Here is a 17,753-nt window from a genome sequence, read left to right as displayed (position 1 = left end):
AAGTAATTCAGCAGTTTAGAATCAATGGGCTGCAGCAATTTACTTGTACCATACTGTATGCCCAGGAGCTTGGAAAAAGTGATAACCTCATGGTAAATGACAGCTTCTGACAATAAACCAAAAGGTTATGGTTATTTTGAGAGAGATTTTTTTCCTTACCCATATTTAAATATACAACCTGTCATGAAAATAAATTCTATCAGGAACAATAGGAAGACATTTTTAACTACAAAACACTGCACTAGAATGGTACTAATACCATATAGTTATATGCTCCTCAACAGGAAATATAAAAACCAGATTCCAACATCAATAATGAGGTACAATTTGAACATCAAACTATAATATTTAAGACAAAATATTTAATATTTAAAAAAAAGTAAAAACAGAAGAAAAGATGCAGAAAGAATTAAATAGGTTGAAGCAGGCCATATAAAGTGGAGACTGCGTAGCTAGGAGACAGATCTAAAAGTTAAAGAAAATATATATTGCTTGCTCTTTGACCAATAAAACTACGGAGATACAGAAAGAGAAAGAGCAAACATATAGAACAGATTTGCATACAGATGTCCTTTTGTTAAAGTATTGTTAATAGAGAGCCTAGATACATGGGATCAAGAATAAAACAGAGGGTGAGAGTTCAAAGGAGAGGTTGAAGGTAAAGATCAGATGTTTTTCTGCATGTTTTAATTATTGACCTTGAAGCTAGAAAGTATGCTAGATGTGACCCATCTGACCAAGAGGTGCAAGACCATTTTTTCCAACAGGTTTACTAACTGAAGGGCTTTAAACCACTTTTGAGGGGGAATGGAGACTAAAGTCCAAAGAAAAACAGGTGAAAAGAAAGGGCATCCTGGAGGACAACCTAATGCGAGAAACTGTCATACATCCACTGAGAAGGAATCATGGTTGGGGACCAATTTCAAGTGCCAATACACAAATGTACACAGCATGGGAAACAAATGTGAGTTACAAGACTGTGCACGGTCTCAAGGACTGTTACTACTGGCATCAGAGGAATACAGCTGTATGACGGAAGGACACAAGCTCTTCAGGAAGGGCAGTCTGGTGAGACCAGGGGAGGCGGGGTGATAACTCGCTGTATAAATATGCTGCTCAAGTACATGCAACTTTCTGTGAAAAATGTGATGGTTCTGTTCAGAGCTTCCAGATCAGGATCAGAGGGGAGGCCAGCAAAGGGGATACAGTAGATGTCTCCTTTACTTTGCCAAACCAAGATTTCATGGCTCTTGATAATTGCATGCATAATTTTGGTTCTTCTGGGAGCCTGTAAATGCCCCAAGCTTCTCCTGAAAGAGCAATGACTTGGGGTGCAGTCCAGATCTCTGGAGTGCCTTGAGGAGGATTTTTGACACAGATGTCAGCCCATGCAAGCAGATGAGGTGCTCCGCTGGACACCACAAGTAAAGAAGAATCAGTCAGTGGCATCTTAGATGACGGCAGACATGCTGCAGTGACCATGAGATGGTAGAGTGCAAAATCCAGAGGAAAAGGGGGGGAGACAAATAGTCCCAAAGTGGCCCTGGACTTCAGGAAAGAGGACTTCGCTTTGGTCAGGGGAGGCTGCCCTGCAGAGCAGAGGGGCCCAGGAGATCTGGTTGTTCTTTACAGACAACCTGGTCAGAGCAGACGAACAGACTGTCCTGATGCACAGGAGGGACAAGGGACTCGTGACTGGATTCAGACACAATAGGAAGCATACAGAGGGTAAATGCTGGGGACAAGCTACCTAGAAGGACTACAAAACAGTACCCTGGGCATGCAAAGCCAGAACTAAAAGAGGGAGGCACACAGGGTGCCAAAGTTCTGTGGGAGGAGTGTGAAATTGGTGAGGAATATGAAGGACAGCAAGGAAAACTCCTACAGGGATACTACAGCAAGAGGAAGGCGAAGGAAAATAAGGCTACTGAACAGAGCAGGGGACCTAATGGAAAGGTTACAGAAAGGCTGAATTGCTCATTACCTTCATTGTCTCAGTCCTTATTGACAAGGCTTTCCCTCAGACCTTGCACCTCTAAGAAGCCTGAGGCAAAGTCCAGAGGATGAATTACTACCCACAGTAAGTGAAAATTGAGTTGTAGACCCCTTAGGCAAACTGAACATAACACAAATCTACAAGTCTGTGTAGGATCCATCCAAGGATGCTGAGAGAACTGGCTGCCACCATCAGAGTGACTTTCTATCACCTTTGACAGGTTGTGGCAGTCAGGGAGATCCCTGAGCGACTAGGTAAAGAGAGATGCCACTCTCATGTTCTAGAAGGGCAAGGAGGAGAATCCAGGAAACCACAAGCTTCCTGTCCTATTACCTGTTTATTGTTGCCAAGCAAAAAGTCAATTTAAAATTTAATCAAAACAAATTATTTGTTTGTTTAGGAGTTGAAATCAACTCAACGTTTTCTTTAATAGACTACAGATGAAAAACCTGTCGCCAATTGAAATCTGTCTTCAAAGTCTCCATAGAAACATTTCAGTACTTTGCACATTAACACAAAACACACAAATGTCTCCTATATTCATATACACCAGCCCAATATTTGTGCATCTTGCATACTAGAATACATACTGTTTGCATAAAACAAAAAGTCATCCTTTGACTACAGATACTGAAAAAATCTTATAAAACGAAACAGGGCTGAGGAAGAAGAAAGAAGCTCATCTCATCAGAGAGTACAGTTTACATAATATAGATTGACTTTTTTCCCAGAAAATCTGTTTCCTATTTCACTCCATACTTATCTGCTTTGTTGTAAAAGCTGTATCTTTCCAGCACAGTATGAATGAAGATCACAAATAATATTTGTGTGGCAATTTTTAACTACTGTACAAACAGAAATAATCACTCTCTTAATTGCCTTTTTCTTTTTCTGCGTACAATACATTCTTTATTTTTAAAAGAAATTATGACATTCAGAGCCCATCAGAGTGGAAACGTATCTTCTCTTACGTGAAGTTTCTTGCACAGATTAATCTTGGAGATAAAAATATAAGAAGCCTCTTTTTCTTTATAATAAAGCAAATTTATTATAAAGAATATAATTGCAAAAATGATGGTACCATCTACCTCTTGCTGGAGTACCTGGAACACAAGAGCAGCTGAACTGTATCAGACCAGAGACCCACCTAACACACCATCTTGTCTTCAGTGATGGTCATGAGTAGATGCTTAGGAAATGGTGCAAGTGTAGAGCGATGATTCTTGTGGTACATACTGCCAACTCTCATCTATTTATGGTTTAGACACTTCTTGAGTTTGAGATTGCATCAATACAACTTTGCTTAATAGCCTTCAGTGAGTATCTTTTATCGCTGTAATAATTACCTTGTGAACCCATTAATGATTTTGCATTTACTAAGTGGGGCAACAGTGAGTTCCAAAGTTATGTTATATATTCTGAGAAACAGTGTTCCTTTTGTCTATTTTGGGCCTCGTGCCAGACAACTTTATTTGGCCTCCCTAATTGTCAGAATATATTACTACTCCTTTTGCTATTTAATTCTTAAGTTCTATGGACACCGCAAGCTGAAAACTCCTCAAATTTATCCCCTTCTGGTCAGAGTTTCCTCAAGCTCCTTTTTCCTTTTTTCATAAGCACCAGTGCAAAAGATTAATTCATTTAGCTCTTTTGCTTTCACACGTTTTTTTCTCCATTCTCCTTCTTGATATTCTTTACATTCTGCAATCCTGGCCTGACTTTTCAGGCCTTCAACATGTGTGCTACTTTGTCCTGCAAGGTTCCTGGTCACCATCCCCACCCTGGTCACATTGCACTGTTATTATATTCTCTTACATAGGAATGGAATTTCCATCCATAGGGATGATGCATAATTGATACATCAACCTTTAGAGCCATGCCAATTTTCTTCCTTCATATAGTATCTATACATCACTGATGATACCTATTGCTATTACAGCAATACATTATCAAGTTCCAGTGCATCCAGTATACCATACAGATAGCAGATGCTTCCTAATCAAAATAACATATCTATTCTAAGTATGAAAAAAATACTGTTGATCTATTTGTACATTCTCTGTGTGCAGTAAATTTTGCATAGAAATAATTATTTTATGGCTTTCGATGTAGAAGCAGATAAGTGCTTTCTTAGAGTAATTTAAAGTCTAAACCCCTCTACTTCTACCACCGAAGTAAAACAGGGGTCTCACCTGTTAGAGTGAGACAGTAGTTCAATCTTTGCAGCCTCCAATGTTCAGGGAAATTTTGCATTGTCTGAAATTGACCAGACACATTGAAGGTGAAAAAGAAAATGTCCATCAAGGATTACTAAACACATAGAAATGTCTGGCTCAGCATTGCAAGCGGCTAGAAGCTCTCAGAGGGAAGTATCCAATATGCTTGCCCTGTCTTGCATTATTTTCTGGACATCTGCTTTCTCTAGGCAGTGTGAGAGAGTGCTAACTGATATGGATCTTTGACTTGACCTAATGCAGCTGCTGTCATGTTCCTGTACTTAACAACAACCTGAATGTGAACACAACCAGTCTCCAAAATGCATATACTTGTATAAAATATGACAGCAAATCCTAGAAGCAGATAAAAGCTAACACACAAATGAGTTGTGGGACTAAGTGGTAATTATATTTCCTTCCAGTTTGCAAATGTACTTACCTACAGATGTATGATCATTTTTACATCTTTCTATCTCAGGCTTCGTTCCACAGACTTCCCTTGTCCTCTAACTTCTCCCAGGAACATGATGCTTTCACAGTTGTAGATAAAGAATTTACTGTTGGGCTAATGCCACATGGAGCTTGGAAAGTCCCAATTCTTAAACATCTGCTCTTTTAAAGTAAAACTGGGCACATTTGTAGCTTAATGAGTGTGATATTTGTGATATCAGCTGAAACTAGAGAGGGTATCCTGCAGACAGGTGCTGAAGCCCCTAATCTTTTAGATTTCAAATACTCATCAGAATAGAAGGAAAATATCTTAAGATGGAAAGATACCCATGAGAGAAGATGAAGTAATTAAAACTTCTGACCTTAATTCTGATTTATAACTAGGTATATCAAAGAGTTATACAAATATTAATTAAATCTCACAAAACCTAATGAACATAATTATATCTGTTCTACAGTTGAATGGAAGCTGTGCACTGTAAGTAGGACATATGTTAAAACTCCCAGCTGTTGCTTCTGTATTTTTGATGAGACTATAAAAGCTTATAAAAAAGCTAAGTCTGTTTTAGTTTTAGTGTGTATGTGTATTTACTTTTCCTAATCAAAGGCTTATGTGACAGTTCAGGGCTCATTTTTCTGAAACCTGTGGCAGGAGGATGTATTCATAACTGATTTTCAGTGGAAAGTAACTTACTACAGTTTAATTAAGTTGGTTCTCCAGTTTATGGATAGAAAAAGGGATTGGATTTTAGAAGGGATTCATAATATCTCTGTTAATGATGTGTATGATATGTCATTTGTGTACACATTTATTTATTTGTGAAAACATTCGTTCACTTGATTCAGCATTTCTTTAGGCAAACATATGGTTCATCATGCGTACTTATGGTCCTGTTTGACTTAATTCACACAAATTTGATTCTCTCTGAGCAAATAACTCCTGTGATGTTTCTAAGGAATGGCACATCTGCATTTGAGATTTGAAAGTCACAGAACAGGATGTAATCTTTCCACCAGGAGTACAGCCGAGGGACTTGGTCCAAAACCTGATGAAATTGTCAAACATAGAAATATATCTTTATAAACTTCCTTTCATGATGTGTTTTTTTTTTTTCAAATGAAGTTGATGTTTCTGTTACCTGATGGAGAAAGGTGCAGTCTTTCTCAAATAATTTCAGCAATTGCTGTGCAAACATACTATTCTTTGTAGCTGCTTGTCAGCATAACACAAGTGCCAGCTACAAAATGCTTTTAATTTAACTGACAAGCATCTACTCCAGAGTACTGCAACGTATTTAAACAAAGTGTTTTTAAAACTAAAAGAACAAAATATACCTCTGTTAAGTGCCACATACATATATTTTTAATTATTTTTATATGTAGTAAGAGATTTCTCAGTTGCACTGGAAAATTTTAGTCCAAATAAACACCAAAGATATGCAGCCCCAGAAATACCTCACTTGATATTTTAGACATGTATGAGGAATTTCAGGAGTAAAGGTCTTTATTTTATGTTCTACAACACGTTAGTGTTCTGTTTTTCTTATATATCCCCATTTGTGACTGATCCACTACAATATATAGCTATCATACCGAGACACAAATATCCATGAATTTCAGGGCATTAGATGCTACAACAAACTAAGAATGTATCTGCCCCTTTCAAAGCTTTTTAAAAATAATATCAACTATCTTTTAAATAAACGTTAGGCAATGGGGTTAAAAAGGAGGAAATTATAAAATCATTTAATAAACTGCCCTTTTATAGGACTCTTCAGAATTATATTATTTCTTATGAAACGTATAATCCTGGTGAAGAGTTTTTGTCCTGAGAATGTAGCGATTGAAGCAATGGTCAAAAAAAACTTAACATAAGAAGCTGCAGTGAAAATGGAGCAGATTATGAGATTATTCACATCCTGAATTCTACTCATAATAGGCATATCAATTACATTTTTAATAAACATTCCCTAGCAATTATGGTACCTAACTTGAATGATATAGGCCATTTGATCTGGTCTAAGCAACCAAGGAGAAATTTTCCCTGCAGCTGAACATTTATATTACAGACCTAGTCCACTTGGTGTCCAGCAGCCAGAACATATATCTGAGTGTAGTTTGAGACACTGCTGGGAAATTTGTATTTTTCTCTTATGAAGGAAAAATAAACAAGGGCTCCTATGGGCGTGTGTAACCTGTGAGATCCCAGAGTACCCCTAACTCCAGATGTTGGCTCGTCTCTTGGTTGTTACAATACCCGCAGAGCACGCTTTGTTCTCTGTATGCCCTGGCTTCCCAGAAAAGGCAAGGAAAGGGATCAAGGTGCAGTTCTGTACCCTCATTAACAGGCAGCCCAGGAACCAAGGCAGCAGGACTCAGGGGACACATCTGCTCTGGAGTTTAGATGAAGCCTACAGACCTGATGATGGTCACATAAGTAACCTGGTGTGTTTAATACAAGTTTTTTCCTTATCTCTAGGGCTTCTGGATCTATAGCCAGAAAAATCTAAAAGTTTTCCTTGTAAATCTAGGAAGAAAAGAATGATCTAATCAAAAGCTTTACTCTGTCTCCATGCAACTCACCATGAAGATCAGGCCACAGTCTCCTTCCAGGAGGAAAAAGTAGAAGTGAAGCTCCTCTTGGATGCAGGATAACTGCTCCCAGGATGGAAGGATTGCTCCTAGCGCTGAAGAAAGCTAAGAACATTTCTTCCGCCTCTGTATAAATAAATATAAACACAAACAGAAATAAAAACAAGAGGAAGTAATACAAAAATGAAACACTCTTACAAATTTTTCTTCTCATGGGGAGGGACTGAATGTATAAACAACGAAAAGACAGATGTGGGGAGGCTGTTCCCCCCCCCCCCCCAGTGTGGTTCTGAGAGGAGCTTCTAAAATTATGATCCCAAGCATTATATAGGAAACCATATAGAAAATAACAGGGCATAAACAGTTTCCTGCCTATATAACTGTATTGCACTGCCAATTTTGTACTGGATGGTTATACACAGATGCTGCAAGAGTTTGGCCCTGAGACTGGTTGTTTGCCAGCTGTAACAACTGAAGAATTAGATCAGCTTCTGTACAGTGCCATAAAGTGAACAATGGCTGTTGTTATACCATATCTTACAGTCTCTTCCATGTGTTCATTTTTTTTCAATGATGAATGTAAATATTAAAATGCCGTGATATTTTTAAACTTGGCTTTAGAATGCTGGAATGACTCTGTGGGAAAATCATTTGTCCCTGGCTGTGTAACAATCACTTTCCACCAGTCAAAACTCTGGCTACAATCTGTTTCTAATTAATCAGGAAGACAAGACAGGGTGAGCCTTGTACTGAGACAATGTCATATACAGTGGACTCACTGTAAAGCATGCCAGACAAAAATGTGTTTAGTGCCCTGAAAGGAACATTCTAATTATCAGCTCAATGTTCAAATTTTAAGTTCTTTTGAAAAGAAAACATAGCATTAAAAGCATAGCAAATAATTTGGATACACTGAAAATATGTAACATAAAATACTCATGCATAGTCCAAAATGAAACGTTTAGAGTTTTACAATACAATTATCTAGTTCTTCTAGAATCCCTGCAGAGTACAGAAAATTCAGAAACGTTGAAAAATCTAATTCCTTATTCAAAGTCAAGTCTTTGACAGGTCTTCAATAACTCTTAGAGCTGAAATAGTTTATACAGCTTACAGAGTACAAAATGTGATGCTCCAAGAGCTAATAGAAATAGAGAAGTTAGATAAAAAATATTTCATGAAAGCCAAGCATATTTTTTTGGCCAGCACTATTACTTAGTGGCTGAACAGGGCTCTCTTGCAAACCTTACTAACACAGATGGTTCAGCTAAAGTGTGGGGAAGAATTCATCTATCAGCTGTGTGCAGGGGCAGATCATAAGAGAGAAAAATGATTTTCTTTAGAAAATGGGAGCAATGGAAAGTCTATCCATGCTCACTTATTTGCTCTTATTCCTTTTATTCCTGATGTGAGGAGCACTGTAGTGAGTGCTGTACGTCATTGCTCTTTGGGATGCTGGAAATAGAATAGGAATTGCTCCATCAACAGAGTTTAAAAATGATAGCCAGTGAGTGCATTTGTGAAAGGGGAGTTATGTCTGTTTATTATTCTGTCTCCTGTTGAAGAAGACCAGAGCTGTCCTATAATCTCTTAAAATTAATATCTTTTCAAGCTCTTTCCAGAAAAGTATTTCTAATTTTATTGCAAATATGAATAGAAAGCCAGGGTACTGCTTCTGTACTTAAAAAAAAGTAATGGTTTGCTATTTCTGTATGGATAAAGTAGTAAAATAACCCATAGGTTTGTTTAACTTCTGTTCATGCTATAGCACAGAGCGTCAGATAAAACAACATTCTAAGTGCATGAGTGTAGCTGAAGGGTCAATTTTACATTGCAGATTAGAATCGCAGATGAAGGGAAGACCTACAGGTTGCTTTATGTACCACTGACAGCTTGAGATTTCAGTTGGCTTTTACATTCGAAGCCGTTCTTGTGAGTGGGTGGGCTTTGTGGGCAAAAACTCTCCCGGGACTGAAATCTGACTTGATAATCTGGCTCCAGATGTAAAAGTGTTAGCCATTGGAAATGTAATCCAGCAAGGACCTTATTTTTCTCTCTAGCTTTCCATCTATGCAGTACAACTGGGACTGGGCCAGGCCTCTGCCCTTTTACTCTGTCCCCTCAAAATCTGTTTCCTCGTTGGGGGGTGGGGGGGGGGGGGGCGGGATTTGCTAAAGATTTGTTTTGCAAGATTTTTTGTAAAGGATATGAGCACATGAAAAATATGTCTAAATTAAACCACTCTGATATCTTTAAACTTTGTTTTGTCCTACAGAAACTTTCTATGTTGCTGCACTCTGTGCAAAATTAGCATGTATGTTCTTTGCAGATAGGAATTTGCATGAAAATCCTAGTTATGCTGAGTATAAAGGTAGTTTTGCTCCATAGGATTTCACCGCTTGCCCCTCTCCATGTAAAGCAAGGCAACTAGTATACCTTTTGGCTATAGAAGTGTGAAGAAGAATTCTCAGAAAAAATATATATATATATTTATATAATTGTAACTGGAAGGGGTGACTAAAACCATGTTAAAATGTGAGGCAAAACTAAGTAGCATGAGTCATTTTCTCAACAGGGATCGCTTCTGTGATGTGCACTGATTGCAGGATGCCAGGGACCAAAACGTTCACTGATACCTGGGTTCACCCTTGTCACAAGACAAACAGAAAATTCCATGAGACTTGCTGTGATTTATAAAACAAACAGCAGCAACAACACCACCACACAGACACCACACATATTAAAGCAATTCAGCTGCCAGGTACCCTTCAGCAGGCAATCACCATTCTCCACTGCAGTAGTGACTCACCAGTGGTGTACTTCCTGGAGGTTTGCGTACCCATTTGAACCAACTAACAGTATCAAGTAACAAGATTCCGTTCCGAGACGTAACATGTCACCTTTATGCCTCTGATTATGTTTTATACACAATTCCTACTGCTCGAAAATGCTAGGTTGCTGTTATATCAGAACTTTGTATTTACATGGCTGTTGCAATTAAATATAATTAGCATTTTTCTTAATTTTACGAAACTATCAAAATTACATTAGCTTCTTATATATGTGCAATTGTATTGTCGTTGGCTATGAAATCCATATGGAAGGTAAAGGTTTCATACACAGTAACACAATCTATATAATTTATCAATTAAGAAATAGTAGGAACTTACGTTTTCATTGTAACTATAGTATATTTTGCTACCAGAAACAAGGTGTAAGTTTAATAAGAAACTAGCATTTATACCAAATTGTTTCATTTATAATACCTCCATCTAGTGATTTAAAAAAATTGCAAACAAGCTATGCATTTGCTAACCATAATGGGCAGATTTGGATACCCTTGTTTCCATTGCTAGAGTACATATATCATGGAAAAGAGTTTACCCAAACACAAAAGACTGGAGCCATTCTTCTTTTCACTGACAGCTCTGCTGCCCCTTTCTCTCCTAAAGACCTTCTGACCCCATAGCAACAATTATCTCCTCTCCCATGCTTAATAAGCGTATTTCAGATTAGATAAAGATATGCCAACTCAGTTGCCTCACTGTTTATAAGCTAAACCACAATTTATGTCAGCTGAAGCAAGTTCCATATATTTTGACAACTCTAACTTGTTTTAAAGTATTATTTATTTTAAAACTCATGGAGGACATTTTCTATTTTTATGTGAGAGAGAGAGAGAGAGAGAGAGAGAGAGAGAGAGAGAGCACGCAGACATCTATGTGTATAGTCAGCAAGAATGTGGAAAATACAATATGAAGGAAACAGCAATCCCATAGAACTAATCCTGCCAAATAACAGAAATAGCATGAAGCCCTAATGCCATACAAGAAGTTCACTGTACAAAGTTTGCTGTGGTTTCTCCAGAAATTGAACTGAGCATCTGTGGTTTGAACTTTAGGTATACGGACAGCCAACCCTCAAATAGCATTAACACACAGGGACAGGGGTAAGTGTTACTGGAGTTTGGGTTGGTTTGCTGGGTCCTGTCTCCCACCCCACCCCTTTCCGGGGGGGGGGGGGGGGGGGGGGGGGGGCAGGGACAGCAGGGGATTTATCAAGTTTATTAATTTCTCTTAAGGATACTGAATTCAGGAAGGAAAAATAACAGTTTATCCACAACAGTTTGTAATAATAGTTATCCAGTGAATGCAATAGGAGGGTGGACTGAACATGGAGAAACACTGTTTTATTCTTAGCTTTACTGTACATTTTCCACGTTCCTCAGGGCACAGAAACTTCAGCAGTTCTGCTGTGACTGCCCAGGTATACGTCCCTAGACAATAACAAAAACAGGACAATTTAAGATAGTTTAACCTTTCTGAATAGGTTTCATGTCATGAGAGGTCTTATTTTCACCTACATTTGCTATGTTCCTATGTAAGCTTATTTGTTGAAAACTATGATTACCAAGTGCTGGGTAAGTTTGTTCCAGATCTCATGAATTTAAAAGTCACAGATCAGCATTAAAACAGGTTTACACAAATCCTTGAAATTTACTTCATCTTTAAAATTGCTCAGTGGAATACTTCAAAAACACTGGTTTTGTAAATTCATTAGGGTTGTACCGTCAAGAGTACTCCTATGCCTGATCATCTGTTGTTTATGTAAATAGAAGAGAGGTTTCATTGCTTATTTTTACTCTGGCCTTTAAAGCAGAAACGAAAGCAATTACTTCAGGAATTCTAAATTTAATCACTGAAGCCGAAAGACATCCTGTGATATGCTACCATCGACTTTCCTGAACATGGGAAAACCTAGAGGAGATTCTGGTATTTTCCCAATAAGCTTTCTCAACAAACATGCTAAGGATTGATTAATTGGAGGAGGCAGAGAGGAAACAACACATTTGCAATTATTCTGAAATTAAGTAGTCATGAACATCATGAACTGAAGTCACACATTTCACAGTGAACTACACTCATATGCCCTTGGATGGTGTACATACCTGCATAACTAATATTTAAACAGATCGTCAAAAAAATTTTCAATCTGCAGCTTGTTTTCCTGTTAGTTTGACTATTTCAGATGAAAAAAGTGACATAACCCCTCAAGTCCTTCTTGCATGCACACAACAATTAATTGCTTGAAGACTGATCTTTGAGCTAGATTCCTTCGAGCACTCTAAACAGTAATCACATATTGTTCACAGAGCACCCATTGTGCACTCGTTCTAGTAGAAGTTGCATGGTGACTCCATGTGAAAAGTCCACAGACCAACGGAATAGTTTCTTGTTACTGGTAAATGAAAGGACATCACAAACACAATTAATGCCCAAAGCTATCAAAATAGTCATCGTTTTGCAAAATGATAGATTAGATCATTCTACTGAACTTTAATGAACTGTTATTTCTGAAAATGACAAGATACTAATGAAAAAAATCGAGCCTCTAAATTATTTCATGAAGATCACACACCTCTGAAACATGCTATAATTAGGTATTCACACTTAATTACAAAAGAGGTGGTGACTTAAACCTATGAAGGTGTAAACCTGTGAGGAAAGTCTAACTTTCCTTTAATATCCTTTCACCTCTTGATGCAGGATACCTGGATTTCCCAGTCCTCCAGTAAATGTCACTGCATTATTGTTCATCCTTTGGAAATTCCAAAGACTAAATCTAATGAGTTAATATGAAATGTTGCCAGCCTGAGCGGATCCAAGAAATGAAATTATTTCATGTCTTTCAAGCTGAAATAGGCAGACGTGTCTCCTCTAGATACTCAAGTATATAACTTTTGCATCAGTTATACATGAATGGTTACCCAAATGCTACTTCTCAGCGTTCTGTCAAGGTTGAAGAAATGCCTTGCAGCCTTAATTTCCTCAAAGAGTTCACTAGTGGGTTAATTAGCTTTTGGAGACTAACACAGACATTTAACAATGGAACATATTGTTGGGCATTATAGATTAAAAAAAGGCCAATTATTCACTTTAGTACAGAGGCAAAAAATTACATAGAATTTGAGTACAGAAACACATTAAGTAGCATCTCCACCACTATTAATATAGTTGGGTAAAAGACAGATAAAAGAGAAGAGTTTCAGAACAAGTGAGACACATGGCACTGACTCATGTTGTCAATGCATTTGTGCACACAGGAATCAAGAAGTGCTAAGACAAGGCTTAAGAAGGTTTCTATTGAGAACACCTCATGATAAGCAGTGCATTTGGGAAATTAATTCAAAGTAAGCCATACACACAAGTCTTTGGGTCATACAGAATCCTTTACAGTAAGGCTCTCCTCATGTCAGTCTCTGCACATGAGTGAAAAGGGTGCTAAGCCTACCTATGGAAGAAAAATCTTACTTGCTAAAAGCTTTCTCAGTTGTCTTCAGAGGCAATTAGTTAGTGTTCCTCACTTGCGTAGTCCAGTCTTACAAACATAGTTACTATGAAAACCTTTTCTAATATAGAAAGTAAGCGTTCTGCAGCTGTCAGGAAGTCTTCGTCTCCATGGAATCGGAACAGAAAACCCAAGGTGGGAGCAGGTGGAAACTGGACTACAGAAGGTGACTACCTGCTTCGCCCTCCTCACTGGTGTCTTGGTTTTGTTAGTTTCAGTATAGAGTTCATCTGATTTAATCAGCACTGTGCTGCCAGGTACTGGCATGGGTCCCAAAGCTGTACCTTCTGGAAAGATTAGAAGAGGTTTTTGAGACCCCATTCCAGCTCAAGTAACCAAGAACAGGCATCAAGAGCTGATGACACAGAAGCCATATGTCTGGTATAATTTGGAAATATGGTAGATTAGGGGGAATATTCTGCTGTCAAAATAAATTAATTAATTATCCTCCCAAATGTAGAAGTTAAGAAAAATCCAGATCAAAAATGCCAGATGGAGATGTAGCTTTGCAAAAAACACTTGCACAAAAATTCTGATTAAGCCTTTTTCCTCCCCATGTTTTTAACTGAAAAATACGTAAAAGCATTCTCATAAATTCATAAGGTTGCACAAAAATCAATAATCTTGTCCTTGGTATAGCCCCTTTATGTTTCAGATTTGGAGAAGAGTCTTTAGACTCTCTTCTACTTAAAAATGAAGTGATACATTCAGTTTGGGATTAAAAAAATAAGTTAATTGAAAAGGTTAGTATAGTGTTTACTTCCTGGGGGTTGCATGGTTTCAAAATAATAATGCGTTTTTTTCAGCCATCTCATAATAGCTTATACATTGCAATATATATAAAACTACACAGAATATTCAGACCAAAAAGACCCATAGTGACAATGTTGCTATAAAAACAGTAGATCCTTAATATCAGTTTTGATAAGAAACTTGCTCTATCACTGCAGATACTCTGTGAATTACTGCAATGATGTACATAGATCTTTTATGCTAACAGGTTGTCATAATTTGTAATTTGAAAAGTAAGGAGATATATTTCTTACAGATTTTTTTTTCTACTGAGACCAGTTCAAACTTTTCTATTTATCACTATTAGTTATCTGGAAAAACAATAAATTCTGACAGATTATTTTGGCTTCTGTCTATCAGAATGATTTAGTAACCTCTGTCTTTTTTCAGGCTTTAAACTTCAGAAGTTTAAGCAAGAGATTGCCCATTCACATTAACATACTCCTTCCACATAGTTTAATTTGCTTGGTGGCTTGAGAGCCTGATGAAACTTTAATTGAAGTCAAACAAATATTTTCGTTAGCCCCGTTGGAAATTCAATCAGGCACTTAGCCTGCAAATAACACGGAGTGTGACATAATCAGTCATATTTTTCCTTATATTACTATTTACCACATTTCCTGTGACTAAGGCTAACTTTTGAATGACTGGTAGTTTGGAATGTAATAAGCAAAATTCTTGGCATTTTTCTGTGATGTTATTAAACTCAGTGATTTTCAATAAAGAGGATGATCTTTATTGGCTCAGTAAATGCACTGAGTTACATGCATTAGAAGATTATTTAAATAGGATACAGTAAACACCCTGTAAGAATTATTTGCTCATTAACACTAAGATGGGCTGCAAAGAGAAATCCAAGTCTCTAACTCAGTGTGCATCAAATATGTTCATACAAGTGAATAAGAACAATGACATGTATCAGTGGTCCAAACCCTTCTTTACGCAGGCCTTCCTGCAAATCTACCCCTTCTCCTCAGAGCCTTGGCTCCCTGTGTAACCTACTAGACATCATCTCATTTCTCCCCATCTGAAAAAGAGATGATTCCTCCACCCAGTGACTGAACAAAAGAGCATTAAATTCTTCTCTTTAGTAGCTAATTGGCATTTGGAAACTGCATTCATGAAGCATTGGAAGAAGCATGTCCTGTACCTAATTTGGCACAGGAGGAAGAGGAAAGCAAATCTGAGATTCAGTCCAAAAAAGCTCTGCTACACTGCTCCTTCACTGCCAGATGGGCACCAAGAAGTGTCAGTCCAAACACCTCTTACCCACACTGCAGCACCAACCTGACCTCAGCTGGAAGGGACAGCTAAGCCTACAATGCCAACTTCAGAAGCAAGAAATATCCAGAGAAGGAAGCTAAGAAAGCAATTCATGGGTCTAATTGCAAAACAATACTACTTTATTTCCTGAGAAAAGGAAATTTTAAGTTCCTCTTTTGAGTGCAAGAAACCCCTAAATTAAATTCACATCTGTCTATGCGTAACTAACAACAGTACACCACTTTTTGCTTATTAGGGCTGTTTGCAGTCTGGACTCTAGCCCAGGAGGGGCAACATCGTTTGGAGCCTTTGTCCATGCTGTCTGGGCTAGGTGGCAAGGGCAGCACTTTCCCTGACCGACAAGCTAGCTGTGGTGTGGTCTGGGTGTCTCCCCAGGCTAGTACCTCCTAAATGGGATCCATCGCACAGAACCCCTGCTTTTCTTTGTTTGCTTTGTTGTTCTATTTCTCCGTTGTTATTGTTTATTTTTAAAGTACTGACAATTAAAACATTAACAGCCACAAAATACTAAGTGAGCATGCATTCTAAATCAAGGTTGAAATTCAGACAAAAATATTACTTGCTTCTGCAACTTGTCATTTGTAAGAAATAAAGATCCACTAACCAAGCAGCATAACCAAGACTATAAATCAGTAAGATTGAAATCCCCACAGCATCATCTTTCTGTCAGCCTTTCTCTAAGACTCACAGAATTACTGGACGCCTGCCAGAGAAGTAGCATAAAACGCTACAACACAAATAAATGAAATACACTTATACCATCTACGGTACATTTTTGCCTTTTTAAGCATTATTCCTAAAGTATTGTTCACATATACCTTGGTTCAACATTTCTTAACCTTTTTTTTTTTTTCCTCCCCCCTCCTCCTGTGTTTCCCCCCTGCCTCTGCTTTATCCAGCTAGACAAAGCCTCTGCAAGAGGGTCGTGGCTGGGTCCACCACTCGGTTGCACAACACTGTTGTTTACACCTTTGCCATTTCCCTCCCAAAGCCCACCCAGTGCAGCAGAGGGGGAGATACAGCCGAAAGTCCAGCTCAGCCATAGGTAGGATAGCACATTAGAGCTCTGGAAATTGACCTGTTCTTGGCACACCCGCAGAGTTGGGTTCAAAATACAATGCCTGTAGATGATAGCTGCTGAGAAATCAAGTTGTCCTTCAATATTTTTCCATAGGCCTTTTCTTAGATATTAGCCATAAGGTTTCAGGACCTGCTTCGCACCTGATTACAGCCAAGTATAGCATACCCAGTAATTAAAAATAATATGAAATACAAAGTGTTATGTTTTATTTTGATGGCTAATTTTCAGAGGCATTCAACTCATGTAAAACTAATATATCAGGGCAGAAGGGAGGACATATTAATTCTGTAGAACCTGAAGAATGGAAACAGCTAAAGCTCTTGGCTTTAGTCCTTTTAATTCTCCAGTCTACACAGGCATTATCAGTATTAGATACTACTTTTACTAATAAACTAAAAATACAAGTTTGTTTTTTACTTATCTCACATGGCAATAGACTCAAACAGGTATAGTTCTCTCACAGACAATATTTCCAGAGAACTACTTGCATGTAAACAGCAAGTATATTTTAAATCCACCTATTTGAGCAAAACATCTAATTGTAGGGATCAACCTTCAACCCTGAAGTTCATCACATACAGATTCTTAGTCTTCATAAAGTCAGCATTAAAGACATAGGCCTTAAATATACCTCAAAAGTGAAACAAGAAGCACACTTACACTCTTAAAAACAGGATTGTTGAAAAGTCTTTCCAGATCAAATATCTTACTTGATAAAGAGACTCCCAGAACTAACCCCATGAATAGCTGAAATTGCTGTGTCAGTATAGGGCAGGGTTTTGCAAACCTTCATTCAGTAATTTATTCCCTATCCACCAGCTGTGATTATTCTGAAAAGGATTGAATTCACATGGTACTGAATAGTTCTCTGTCCTATAGAGACGTCTGTGGGTTATCTGAAGCAATACAATTATAGTCATTGCAATGAGGAAATAACTTTGTGGTTCTTTACACATAAATGCATTTTAACTATAAAATATTCATTTTATTTTTT

The 17,753-nt window shown here is 37.8% G+C and overlaps 1 long non-coding RNA gene across 2 annotated transcripts in view; it reads right to left on the bottom strand.

The window, feature by feature from the left end:
* LOC106037811 (uncharacterized) overlaps positions 1 to 17,518 on the bottom strand; it is a 44,411-nt gene extending 26,893 nt beyond the window's left edge. For both annotated transcript variants that reach the window (XR_010832927.1, XR_010832926.1), the window contains exons 1-3: positions 17,420 to 17,518; positions 7,246 to 7,380; positions 4,652 to 5,708 (exon numbers count right to left, since the gene is read on the bottom strand). This is a non-coding gene — a long non-coding RNA (uncharacterized lncRNA). The remainder of the gene's footprint in view (positions 1 to 4,651; positions 5,709 to 7,245; positions 7,381 to 17,419) is intronic.
* Between the last annotated feature and the right edge of the window lie 235 nt (positions 17,519 to 17,753).

This window comes from Anser cygnoides, chromosome 7 (genome assembly GCF_040182565.1).
Source record: "Anser cygnoides isolate HZ-2024a breed goose chromosome 7, Taihu_goose_T2T_genome, whole genome shotgun sequence".
NCBI lineage: Eukaryota > Metazoa > Chordata > Aves > Anseriformes > Anatidae > Anser > Anser cygnoides.
This window is presented reverse-complemented; position numbering and strand designations above follow the sequence as displayed.